Consider the following 12,154-nt stretch of genomic DNA (forward strand, 5'->3'; position numbering starts at 1 on the left):
AATGGTGAGGCCTATACTTTGGTTAAATTTAATTACATAAGTTTTCATAGACACAAAAACAGTACTAACAAATTTCCAAGAATACTATATAGCAAATAACGATCCACAGTATAGTGGGGAGAGTGGTAGGAACTTCTACATCTTTCTCAGCAGTTACCATGATTTTTTCCGTGTAAAAGTATTTATTTGTACAAATGTTTAGAATACAGAAAGAAAGTAAGGAAAGAAAAAAGACACCTCAACTCCAAAGTGACAGTGAATTAGGGCCTGCCCACAGCCAAGGGGAAGGCCACTCCAGAGTGTCCTGGCATGGAGTGCCCCACCCCCACCCCTGTGCCAACTACTCCACCTCAGTGTCCCCAGGCAAAAAACTGAGGGATCAGGGTGTGAAGATCTTCCCAGCTGCTAGTGAGCATGCAAGGGAAGAAAGGGATGTCTATGTGGCCTCCCTGTGACCCAGAAGCCAGGATACACACAGCAGGAGGCAGAGGCTCCCAATTCAGTTAGGGGCAGGAGCTGCATGTCTAGGAAGAACAAAAGGGGATTTTGGAGGTAGACTTTTTCATGGAGTTAAAAAACAGGCACATTATCCAACATCTCCCGGTGGCCAGAGCGGGGCAGAGTTGCCACCTGAGCTTCCTGCTGCCAAAAGCAGACTAGCACAACTACCCGAGGTTCTCTGCACTTGCGAAAGAAGAGGGAAAGGTGGGCATGCAAAACAAGAGAGGAAGAGAAAGACAGCCCTAGAGGTATGGAGGCAGTGGGGGTGGGGAGCATATCAAGAGGAGTTCTGGTTCCAGTAGATGGAAACTCTCTCCTTCCACAGGTCCAGAAACAAGCTGCGGCTCCAACTTCCTTCAGGAGGCTCAGACACGGATGGGGTGAGGTAGTACATATGGTAGCCACCATCACAGTTGTCACAGTGATCTTCAAGGTGCTGCACAGTGTCTCCAAGGTCCTGCAGATGTTGCAGCACTTGTGCTAGATGCACTGCCAGCAGCAGGTCTTCACAGCTGCCATCGTCACCAGGGTGAAGTTCAGGAAAGACAGGCGCTCTGAGTGGCCACAATCAGAACAAGACACCAGCTCCTTGGACTGCCCTGTCTTCTTGTTGATCTTTGAGTTCCCTAGGCAGAAGTCACCATAGTGTTGGGCAGGGCCAATCTGTCCAGACCCTTCTTGGATTTCTGCTCCTCTGATCTCAGAAAGCTGGGGTGGGTGGCTGTGAGTCTTCCTTATCCTCACCCTGCTCCTTAGCCAAGTGGGAGTGGTGACTGAGGCCTGGTCAGTTCTTGTAACATTGTCCACAAATGTCACAGGCACAGGGCTTGTCCTGATCCCCCAGGATGGAAGTGTCCAGATTTGTATAGGCACTGTCCACACCTCTACCCTTGGATTTCCCCCTTACCCAGATACCTGGGAGTGTCTTCTTAACAGTCCTCATCATCAGGGTCATCCAGGAAGTCATCTGGTCCTGCTCAACTGTCAGTCACAGGAAACTTACCCAGGCTGTCATTATCCTCTCCGGATCTAGAGCACCTCACTTCTCCAGGGGGTCGGTGCACAATAGAGCCTCTAAACTGCTGCCATCTTGAGAGATCAACCCCTTTTTCTTCAGGGTCTGGTCTGTGTCTGGTTTAATAGATTGTTAAAAAAAAAAGTCCCGGATCCTCACAAGGGTGGAACCACTTCTTTTTCTGGTGGCACAGTACATATGGTAGCCATATGTAGGACAGGGTAGGAGTACAGGTACCCAGAGGCCAATCCTGGACCCTGGTGTCTCTTTCCCATCCAGAGATAACAGTTGCTCTGGAATATTCTAGGCTGTGAGTCCAAGAAAGGAAGGCACACACTGGGCTCAGCACAGAGGTGGATATTATATCTATGGCATTGCTCATGGCATCTTTGTAATTCTGATCATCAAGAAGCTTCACCGCAAATGCCACCACAGCTGCTATCTTCCCTGCTCCTTTCTTTCAGGGCTTACCATGATTTTTAATTACTTATTTATTGTCTAGCTTTTCTAAAAAAAAGACGCTGAACTGTGTCATTGTTGGTTCACTGCCATAACTTCAGTCCTTAACATCAAGTCAGACGCAAGATGGTTATATAATGCCTGACAGATAGGTGACTACTAAAGTAAGGAAGAGTAAAGCAAAAACAAACAAAAAACAACAAACATCCACACACAAAACAGAAAAAATAAAACAAACAACAAAATAAATTTTAATAGGAGTAACTGTCAGTTTGCAGATCCAGTGTTTGCCTTCATTACATAATTATTCATGAATTTTATTGCCAGAAATTATAGTAAACCATGACATTCCAGAAAAACTGGCTGCCTATGTGAGAGGAGACAGATATGACACACAGCATGTTTTGTTTGAATTAAAAAAATAATAATAAAATCTTGACATTTCACTATTCATCTATAAAGCTCTGGATTTCTGGATTCTTTGGGGGAAAAAAAAACCAAACAGTATATCAAGCAATGCTAGTCCTAAATTATAACATGGCAATGACTGCTTGAACATGAGTTTTGGACTTCTGGTTTTCATATAATGTCTCTATAATATTATTTTACCTCCTTCATCTTACTTATTGCCTGACTCTTGGAAACATTTGACTTTATTACCTCCACCTATAAATAAGATTAATGGCACTTCAGAAGCTTGACTATCAGGCTTAATTGGGCAGAAAAAAAGTTTGGTAATAAAAATATAATTAATGAATTGTAAGTATCCTTGAATTATCTTTGAATAAATATAACAAAAGATATTTCTGTTAAAATAACTAAAGAAAGAAATTTGGTAAATATGTTATAAGAAATACAGTGTGTATAATTACTATAAGCTTTGCAAAGAATTTAGTCATATGGATATAAAGAAGTTCAACAAGTCTGTCCTTTTGGTTTATGGATAGACATTTTCACTTAATATTTAATTTGATTTAAATATACTATATATTTTTATTTAAACTAAAATAAACAAACAAGTAAAAAAAGTAGTTCATCCATTTATTCCACCCACGAACCCTCATCTGTGGCAAACACCAATCTGTTTTCTGTACCTATGACTTTGGGTTTTGTTTGCATATTTTGTTTGTTTGTTTGTTTGTTTGTTTTAGATGTTTTGTTTATTTTAGAATCCACATATAGGAGAAATCACAGTATTTTTGTTTATGTCTGACTTATTTCATTTAGCAAAATGCCCTTGAACTTAAGTGCTAAGAAGCAATTTAGATTGAAGCAAAGATCACTTCAGTAACACTACTGTATACAGTAATTATGTTTTTTGTCTCAATATATAACATATACATAGAAAATGCTATTTTATCCTCTGGCTATGTAAATAGTATGAGAACCCTGAAAATATAAAGAAGTTGTATAAAGAAGTAAAAGTATCAAAAGCTTTCTAATTCTTGCTTATATATAATAATATATATTCATATATATATATATATATTCATATATATAATAATATATATTCATCTGAGTATGATTCATCTTCAGTATATATTCATCTGAGTATAATTCCAGTGGTTAAAAAATTAACATAACACTGATCTTCTTGAAAATTATGCTGCTTTACCCCTTAATGAAACTGAAACCATTGTAACAACTCTCCTGATATGAGATATATGTAAAGAAGTGTTGTGAAGTGTTGGAAAAAAATTGAAAATATAAAATGCAGAAGAGATTAATTATGTCCACACACCCATTATTCCTCTCTTCCTCTCCAATACCTCTCCATTACACCCATCGCTAGAAGTTCAGTATAGGAGAAAACAGCTAAGTGAGGGTGGATGAGACATCCTAAAGAGGCCTGGAACCCACCCTTTTACAAACATCTAAATATTACTGAATTGCTTCAAAAATACTCAAAGGGGCATCACTTTTCAAGTTCCTTTCCTTTTTTGACACCTTTACAGCTTGTATAGGAAATTTTAAAACTCCAGGAAACTGTAATGGCACAAATATATCATTTTCATTAATCATGTTAGAAGTAACACACCTTATGACATTTTTCAATGAGTAGGAGCAATCTGATAATACTCCTCTTGTGTCTGTGTAAGACACTGTCGATTTGCCAAATTGAGTTTGACATTTGCTTTACTTGTCTGAGTTATATATTCATGATAACCCCTTAGCATGTTTGAATCAAAGTATTATCTTTAAGGAAAGTTTTATAATGATAACCATAGACATTTTGAATAAGAAGTCTAGAAAAGAAAAGAAAATTACTTGTGACGAACCTGATTAGAAACATAATGCAAAATGAATTTAGAAATGACAGACATTCCCCCCCCCCAAAAAAAAAACACTTTTATATAAATCCAGGCTTCCGTATCAAGCATATTAGGAGATTTAAAATGAGACTGGGGTGCCTGGGTGCTCAGTCAGTGAAGCATCTGACTCTTGATTTCATCTCAGATCATGATCTCATGGTTCCTGGGATGGAGTCCCGTGTCAGGCTCTACGCTCACAGTATGGATTCTCTCTCTTCCTCTCTCTCTCTCTACCTTTCTCTCTCTCTCTCTCTCTCTCTGTCTCTCAAAATAGATAAGTAAACGTAAATAAAATAAAATAAAATAAAATAAAATAAAATAAAATAAAATGAAATAAAATAGACTGCATTTTATCACTATCATTGCAAACTATGCTGCTTGGCTTGTGGTATATACTTAGGTTGTTGTAAAATGTCATTTGATTTATGTTTTACCACTGCTAACATGTAGAAAAATGGAGAAATGAAAGATAATTTCCACATAGTGATAATGAAATTAAAGAAGAAACAATGCTGGAAAGTTAGAGTATTATTAACTTCAAATTTGCCTTCACACACAGTTGTATGAAGAAAAGCCAACATGCATTTTAGCAGGATAGATATGAATGGGACTAGATAGAGTCTGAGACATACTGTCTGATAATTTATCTTGCCTTGGCCCACCTCTCCATTCCTATGTGGCTATCAGAGCTCAGGTCATTATTACCTATATCCTGGGATATTTTAATATCTTTCAACTGATCTCACTTCCAGCCACTTCCTGACTTAGTTCATTTCCCACACATTGCTAGACCCAACACCCTGACACACAATTGTGTTCTTGGCTCATCTCAGCTGAAATATTCCAGGGGCTTCACTTTCCTACAACTTAGAATTGAAACACTTAAGCTGAATCAACTGTTTCAAAACAGTGATACAAACCTACTTGTTCATCAATATTGCCCAGTATTCCAAAGACTTCACTTTTCAGGCAAATCAAACTAATCACTATAGTGCAATCACTCTTCCATTAATTACTGGAATGGCTGTCTCTCCGTCAAGATATGTGCAAATCCTACATATCTCTCAGAGACTATTTAGAGTGCCAACTCACCTCTTAAGTGTTCCTAGAATTCACACCTGTTCTGGAAGCAAACTTTCCCTCCTGTGAATGCAGCTAAAATTCTGCCTGTCATTATTTGATAAAAGTGTTTTATTCCTTAAAATCTGTTTAGTTAACAAATATTTATCAACTAACAAACATGGGAGTGTTTATTTACTTGAACTATTGTTATACGTAAGCAAAAACAAAAACAATACAAAAACATTTATGCAAAGCATCTAACAGTATACACCCTATTTTAATAGGTACTTAGTCAAGAGCATTTTCCTTCCATCATCTTTCCCTACTTTATGGTCCATGACTGGTTTATCACTATAAATTTCCACAGCAGTTAATCTATTACCTTCTATGTAATGAATGCTCCATAAATATTTGTTGAACTACAAGGTAATTTTTTTTAGCTCTTTCTTCATTTCTTTAAAAACTGTCACATTACTTGTACTAAATGTTAAATATGGTTCATTTTCTGAAAACGTCCATTTTCATGGACATAAACCTGGTTATGCTATAATGCACAACTAATAATACTTTTGCTTTCTAAGCTTAAAGAGCCATTACAAATATTTATAATTATTTAATTAGCTTTGGTAATCAGAAGTAATATTTCCAAGGAACAAATTAAGAATATTATCTTCCTTTCAAAAGAGAAAATATCAAAGCTGAAAGTGTCACAAGTACCTGATAATAGAAACTGTCTATTATACTTAACAAGGCAGATATTTCATGTTTACATTCAATAGCCTTGCATTGTACAAACCAATTAGCCAGGCAAAATGAGGTGTATATGTCATTCTGAAATAAGAAGTAGGTAGGGGTCTGGGACTTCAAAGGGAAAGAAAGTGATTCACAGGAAGATTAAAAAGAGGAAATCTTTGTTAAACAATTGTTAGCTGGGCCTAACAGAAACAATGGAACAAGAATTTTAACAAACAGACTTTGCTAAATTCCTCTCTGTCTACTACACCTACTTCATATTATAATGTAAGTCTCTATGGTGATAGCTCCCTTTCTGGAGCAGATACTCTATCTAAATTATTTTAGCCAGTTGGGGGAAGGTCAAAATTTCTTCACGAATTTTTTGGGCCTTGATAATTTTCAGCTCAAAATAATTTGCATGCCAAAGTGACATATCTTGGGACAATTCATTCTGAACCCTTGCACATATAACTATAAATAAATTACAATCAGTAACTCAGCATATAAAATCATTACCTTTCATGATATATGAAATTGAATGAAAAATTTAATGAATGACCAAGTGTTTTTTTACATAGAATATATGTAACAAATCAATATTCAAATATGATAAATAATGTCAACATAGAGCAAAATATACAAGTATAAAGAAATGCACCATTAAAATGTATACATAAACCACTGATATCCTTGTGCAAAGCTAAAACTTTGATGTTTTACAAAACAGCATTCTAATAATTGGGTAAGAATCAAGTATATTTTGAGAGAACAGATAAAAGACAAAATAGAAAGAATATGATTGCTTTCTCCAACATTCAACAGACACATACTTGGGTATATCACCTCGTAATCTATTTTCACAGTATTTTATGGAACATATGATGTGTTTGGAAATATTTGGTTGTTTTAAATGATATACATAATGTATAAACATATCTCATCTTCCAAGGAATTTATAAATTAGCACACACATGAAGCAGATGGTATTATTCAATATTTAACTAAACACTGTACTAGGTTATACAGATTATATTGTTAATTAGTTTTGAGAAAGTTCAGAAAACAATTTTGGATTAGTTCTGTGCATTTGACTGATTAAATTATTTTGAAAGCTTACAATGACTATTCATGTTGTGTTTTCTAGGACATTCCTATCAAACTTTTTGTTTGAATAAAACTGTCTATCCTATATCTACTAAAAATTAATTATAGGATATATTAAAAATGAATAAATTATATATATTTTATTACCAAATTTTTTACACTCAATTTTTTAAAAAAATAAGGACTTTGATTTTGACCTGAAAAGTACCCAGAAGTTCCTCCATCTTGGATGCATCAGAGGACTGAGGTTGTAGGGAAAACTGCTACCTGGAAATCTAGAGTAATAGACACATCCAGAAACACTACAGAGACACTGTAACACAAATAAAGAATGCCTTTGATGGACTCATCACTAGACTCAACAAGGCCAAAGAAAGAATCAGTAAGCTTAAAGTTAGATCAATAAAAACTTGCCAAACTGAAAAGCAAAAAGAATTAACACTAATTCTTAAACAATCTCTTCCAGAATATTAAAGATGAAAAAATTTTCCCAAGTAATTTAATGATGCTAGTAGCTCCCTGATATCACAACCAGTCAAATAAAATATAAAAGAAAGAAAGAAAGAAAGAAAGAAAGAAAGAAAGAAAAAAGAGAGAGAAGGAGGAAGAAGGAAAATGCTAGGGCACTATCTCTCATAAACATAGACACAAAAATTCTCAACAAAATGTAAGCAAACCCAACCTAAAATGTATAAAAAATAATTATACAACATGACAAAGTGAAATTTATTATAAGCATGCAAGGCTTGTTCAATATCTGAAAATAAATCAATGCAATCCTACCCTATCAACATCTTGATCCAGATCTCAAAGTTCTGTGTTCAAGCCCTACATTAGGCTCAGTGCTGGGTGTGAAGCCTACTTTAAAAAAGAAAAAAAAAAATGCCCAAAAAACTAGGAATTAAGGGAATATCCTCAACCTAATAAAGAATATCTACAGAAAACCTATGGCTGATATTGTATTTAATGGTGTATGACTGAATGATATCCTCTAAAGATTGAGGACAAAACAAGAATGCCTGCTCTCACCAATCTTATTCCACAAAGTACTAGAATTTCTAGCCACAGAAGTAAAGCTAAAGAAATAGGAGCCATGGTGATAGGACAGGAAAAACAAACAAACAAACAAAACCAAACTTTGTATTTGCAGATGGTGTCATTGTATACATAAAAAATTAATAATAAAAAAAAAGCTCCTAGAAGTAATAAGTTCAGCTAAATTGCAGCATATAAAAGGGACACAGAAAAAACAATCACATAAATGATAAAATGTTATTTATAATCATGCCAAAGAAAAGAAATACTTAAGTTTATATTTGATAGAACATGTTTAGAGTCTTTATGTGTGAATTATAAAATGTTAATAAAAGAAATCAACAAGACCTAAGTAAAAGGAGAATAAACCATGTCTGTGTATGGAAAGATTCAACATAGGAAAAGTGACAGTTCTTTCCAGATTGACTATAGGTTTAATCCAATACACACCAGAATTCCACAAGATTTTTGTATCCATTTATAAGCTTATTTTACAGTTTATGTGGAAAGGCACAGGATCTGTAATAATTAAATAATAAATAAATAATATATATAATAAATAAAATAATAAATAAATAAAAAGAAAGTAAAAAGAGTCTCTATCTGAAATTAAAGCTTACTTTATAGGTATAGCAATTGAGACAATAAGATATTGGTGAAGGATTAGGTACACAGATCAATGGAAAATAATAACACAAAAAAGACTCACACAAATAAACTCAGCTGAGTTTTCACAAACTAATAAAAGTAATTTAATGGAGGAAGGTTAGCCTTTTCAACAAATTGTATTGGAACAACTGGGTATTCATAGGCAAAAAACAAAAACAACAAAAAATAAAACAAAAAACAAAAAAAAAATAAATAAAACCCTCAACCTAAATCTTGCATCTTATACAAAATGTACTCAAATGAGTAATGAAGATAAATACAAAATGTATAACTATAAGTAATGAATGATGATAAATCACTGGCATATGGCAAAAGTTTTTAAAGTTGACACAAATGCATAATCCATAAAATGAAAACCTGATAAATTAGACCTCATGAAAAGTTTTGCTTTACAGAAATCCATGTAAAGTGGAAGAAAATATTTGCAAGTTACAAATCTGACAAAGAACCCAGAAGCCAGAATATATAAAGAAGACTCAAAACTACAGAGCTAAAAAATAACCCAATTAGAAAATGAGCAAAAGATAAGAACAGACTTTTCACTAAAGAGGTTATACAAATGGCAAGTAAACACATAAAAAGGTGTATGACATCATTAGCCATTTGGGAAATGCAAATTAAAACCACAGAGGATATCAACACACACCCATCAGAATGGCCAAATAAAAAGTAATGACAACACCAAATACTGTCTAGGATGTGGAGAAAGTGGATCATTCATACATTGTCAGTAAGAATATAAAATATAAAGCCTGAAAATTTTACATTGTGAAAAAGTTTGGCAGTTTCTGAGAAAACTAAACATGTAATTACAACATGACCCAGCAATCTCACTCTTGGACATTTATCCTAGAAAAAGCTTATGTTCACACAAAAATGTATACAGAAATGTTTTTAGTAGCTTTGTTTGTAACTAAAACTATAATCAGCTCAGATGACTTCAATAGCTGAATATTAAATAAACTGTGGCTCACACATACCATAGAATATCACTCAGCAATGAAAAAGAACTGTCTAGTGATACACACAGCTTGGATGAACCTGCAGAGTATTATAGTGAATGAACACATCATTCACCAACACACCAGTTTCATGAAGGAGTTTGATATTGGGTCTCTCATCTTCAAGTCCAAGTTGAAATATGAATGTCTTTTAATCCATAAAATGATAGCACATGTAAAAGGCTACAGAACTTAAAATTATGCTTTCCATTATCATTTTCACTCACATTGAATATTAAAATTCATATGAATAAAAACTTTAAGTCAACTATTTTAGAAAATCTTGCTATTCAAAGTATGGTCATAGGATTAACTGCACCGGCATCACCTGAGAGCTTGCTAAAAATGCAGAAACTCAATCAAACTTAATCAAACTTAATCAAAATCTTCATTTTTCAAGATCTTTCTCTGTATGTAAACTTTTGAACATCATTGTTCTGGAGTAATGGATAGCTACACAGTGGGTAATTGTGCAGTATAATTGCAAGATCTTTCCTATACATTGTTATGTCCTGTGTATATGGGAGTTGAGCTACCATATAAATGTCATATCCTAGCAAATCAAAGGATATAATCAACAGAATGAAAAGGCACCCTATAGAATGTATAGAATGAGAGAAAATATTTATAATTCACATATTTGATAAAGGGTTAATATCTGGAATAAAGAACACCTACAACTCAACAACTAAAACATCAAATAACCTGATTAAAAAATGGTCAAAGGACTTGAACTGACATTTCTCCACAGATGATTTACAAATGACTGATATGCACATGAAAAGATAATCATAATCATTAATCATTAGGGAAATCAAAACCACAATGAAATATCATCTCATGCCCATCAGTATGGTTACTGAAAGGAAAGGAAAGGAAGGGGAGAGGGAGGCAAAGAGGAAGGGAAGGGAAAGAAGGGAAGGGGAAGGGAAGGGAGAAAGGGAGGGAAAGAGAGAGGGTGGGGGAGAGAGGAAGGAAGGAAGGAAGGAAGGAAGGAAGCAAGCAAGCAAGGAAGGGAGAGAGAGAGAAAAGAAGGATAAAAGGAAAAATAAGTTTTGGCAGGGATGTGAAGAAATCCGAACCCTTGTGCACTGTTGGTGGGATTGTAAAATGTTGCAACTGCTATAGAAAACAATATGGAGATTCCTCAAAAACGTAAAAATAGAGCTACAATATGCTTAAGCAATTCCACCTTTGGGTATACATCCAAAAGAATTCAAAACAAAATCTCAGAGAGATATTAACATTCTCAAGTTCACTGCAACATTATTCACAATAGTCAAGACGTAAAAACAACCTAAATAGTCATTAGCAGATTAATGGATAAAGAAAATGTGGTAATACATACCATGGAATGTTACTCAGCTTTAAAAAAAGAGGAAGAAAATATGAATGAACTTGAAAGATATTATGCCAAGTGAAATAAACCAGTCACAGAGGAACACACACTGCATGATTTCACTTATGTAAGGTATCTAAAATAGTCAAATTCATAGAGGGGATATGGAAGGGGGAGAAAAGGGAGCTGCTACTCAGTAAACATTAAGTTTCAATTATTCAAGGCAAAAAAGTTCTGAAGATATATTTCATAATAACATGAATATACTTAACACTACTGAGTCATACAGTTAAAACTGGTTAATATAGTAAATTTTACATTTTTTAACACACACACAGGTACACATACAGCCAAACCTATCTCAGAATAATTCTGCATAACATTTGTTATCCCAAAAAGAGAAAAACGAAACAAAAAACAAAAAAGATACAAGAGAAAAATAAAACTGTAACATACCCTCCAAAATCTGACTCCAACCAATCTTGCCTACTGTATCCCCCAATATTTACGTATTAACATTTCATTTTAGCCAATATATAACATACCCTCCAAAAATGTGACCCCAACCAATCTTGCCTACTTTATCCCCCCCATATTTATGTATTAACCTTTCATTTTAGCCAATTTTTTATCCAATATCATTTAGCCAAAATATATAACCACACTGAATTCCTTCATCATAACAGACACAATGACTCACAACTCAACGAGATCTTGTTCATTGCCTCCATCATAACACTTCTCTTACCAAAACATATAATAAATCATTGTGCCTGAATTAGTGGGATCAGATCTTGTTAATCATTATATGCCCAACATTTAGCCCAAAGTATGGAATATGCTAGGCTTTCAATGCTCTATCCATTTAAAATACACACACATACACACACACACACACACACACACACACACACACACACAC

The 12,154-nt window shown here is 34.4% G+C and overlaps 1 pseudogene; it reads right to left on the bottom strand.

The window, feature by feature from the left end:
* Positions 1-721: 721 nt before the first annotated feature.
* The window catches only part of LOC125921556 (zinc finger protein ubi-d4-like), a 106,085-nt pseudogene continuing 94,652 nt past the window's right edge, over positions 722-12,154 (bottom strand).

The sequence above is a fragment of the Panthera uncia genome, chromosome C2 (genome assembly GCF_023721935.1).
Source record: "Panthera uncia isolate 11264 chromosome C2, Puncia_PCG_1.0, whole genome shotgun sequence".
Lineage (NCBI taxonomy): Eukaryota > Metazoa > Chordata > Mammalia > Carnivora > Felidae > Panthera > Panthera uncia.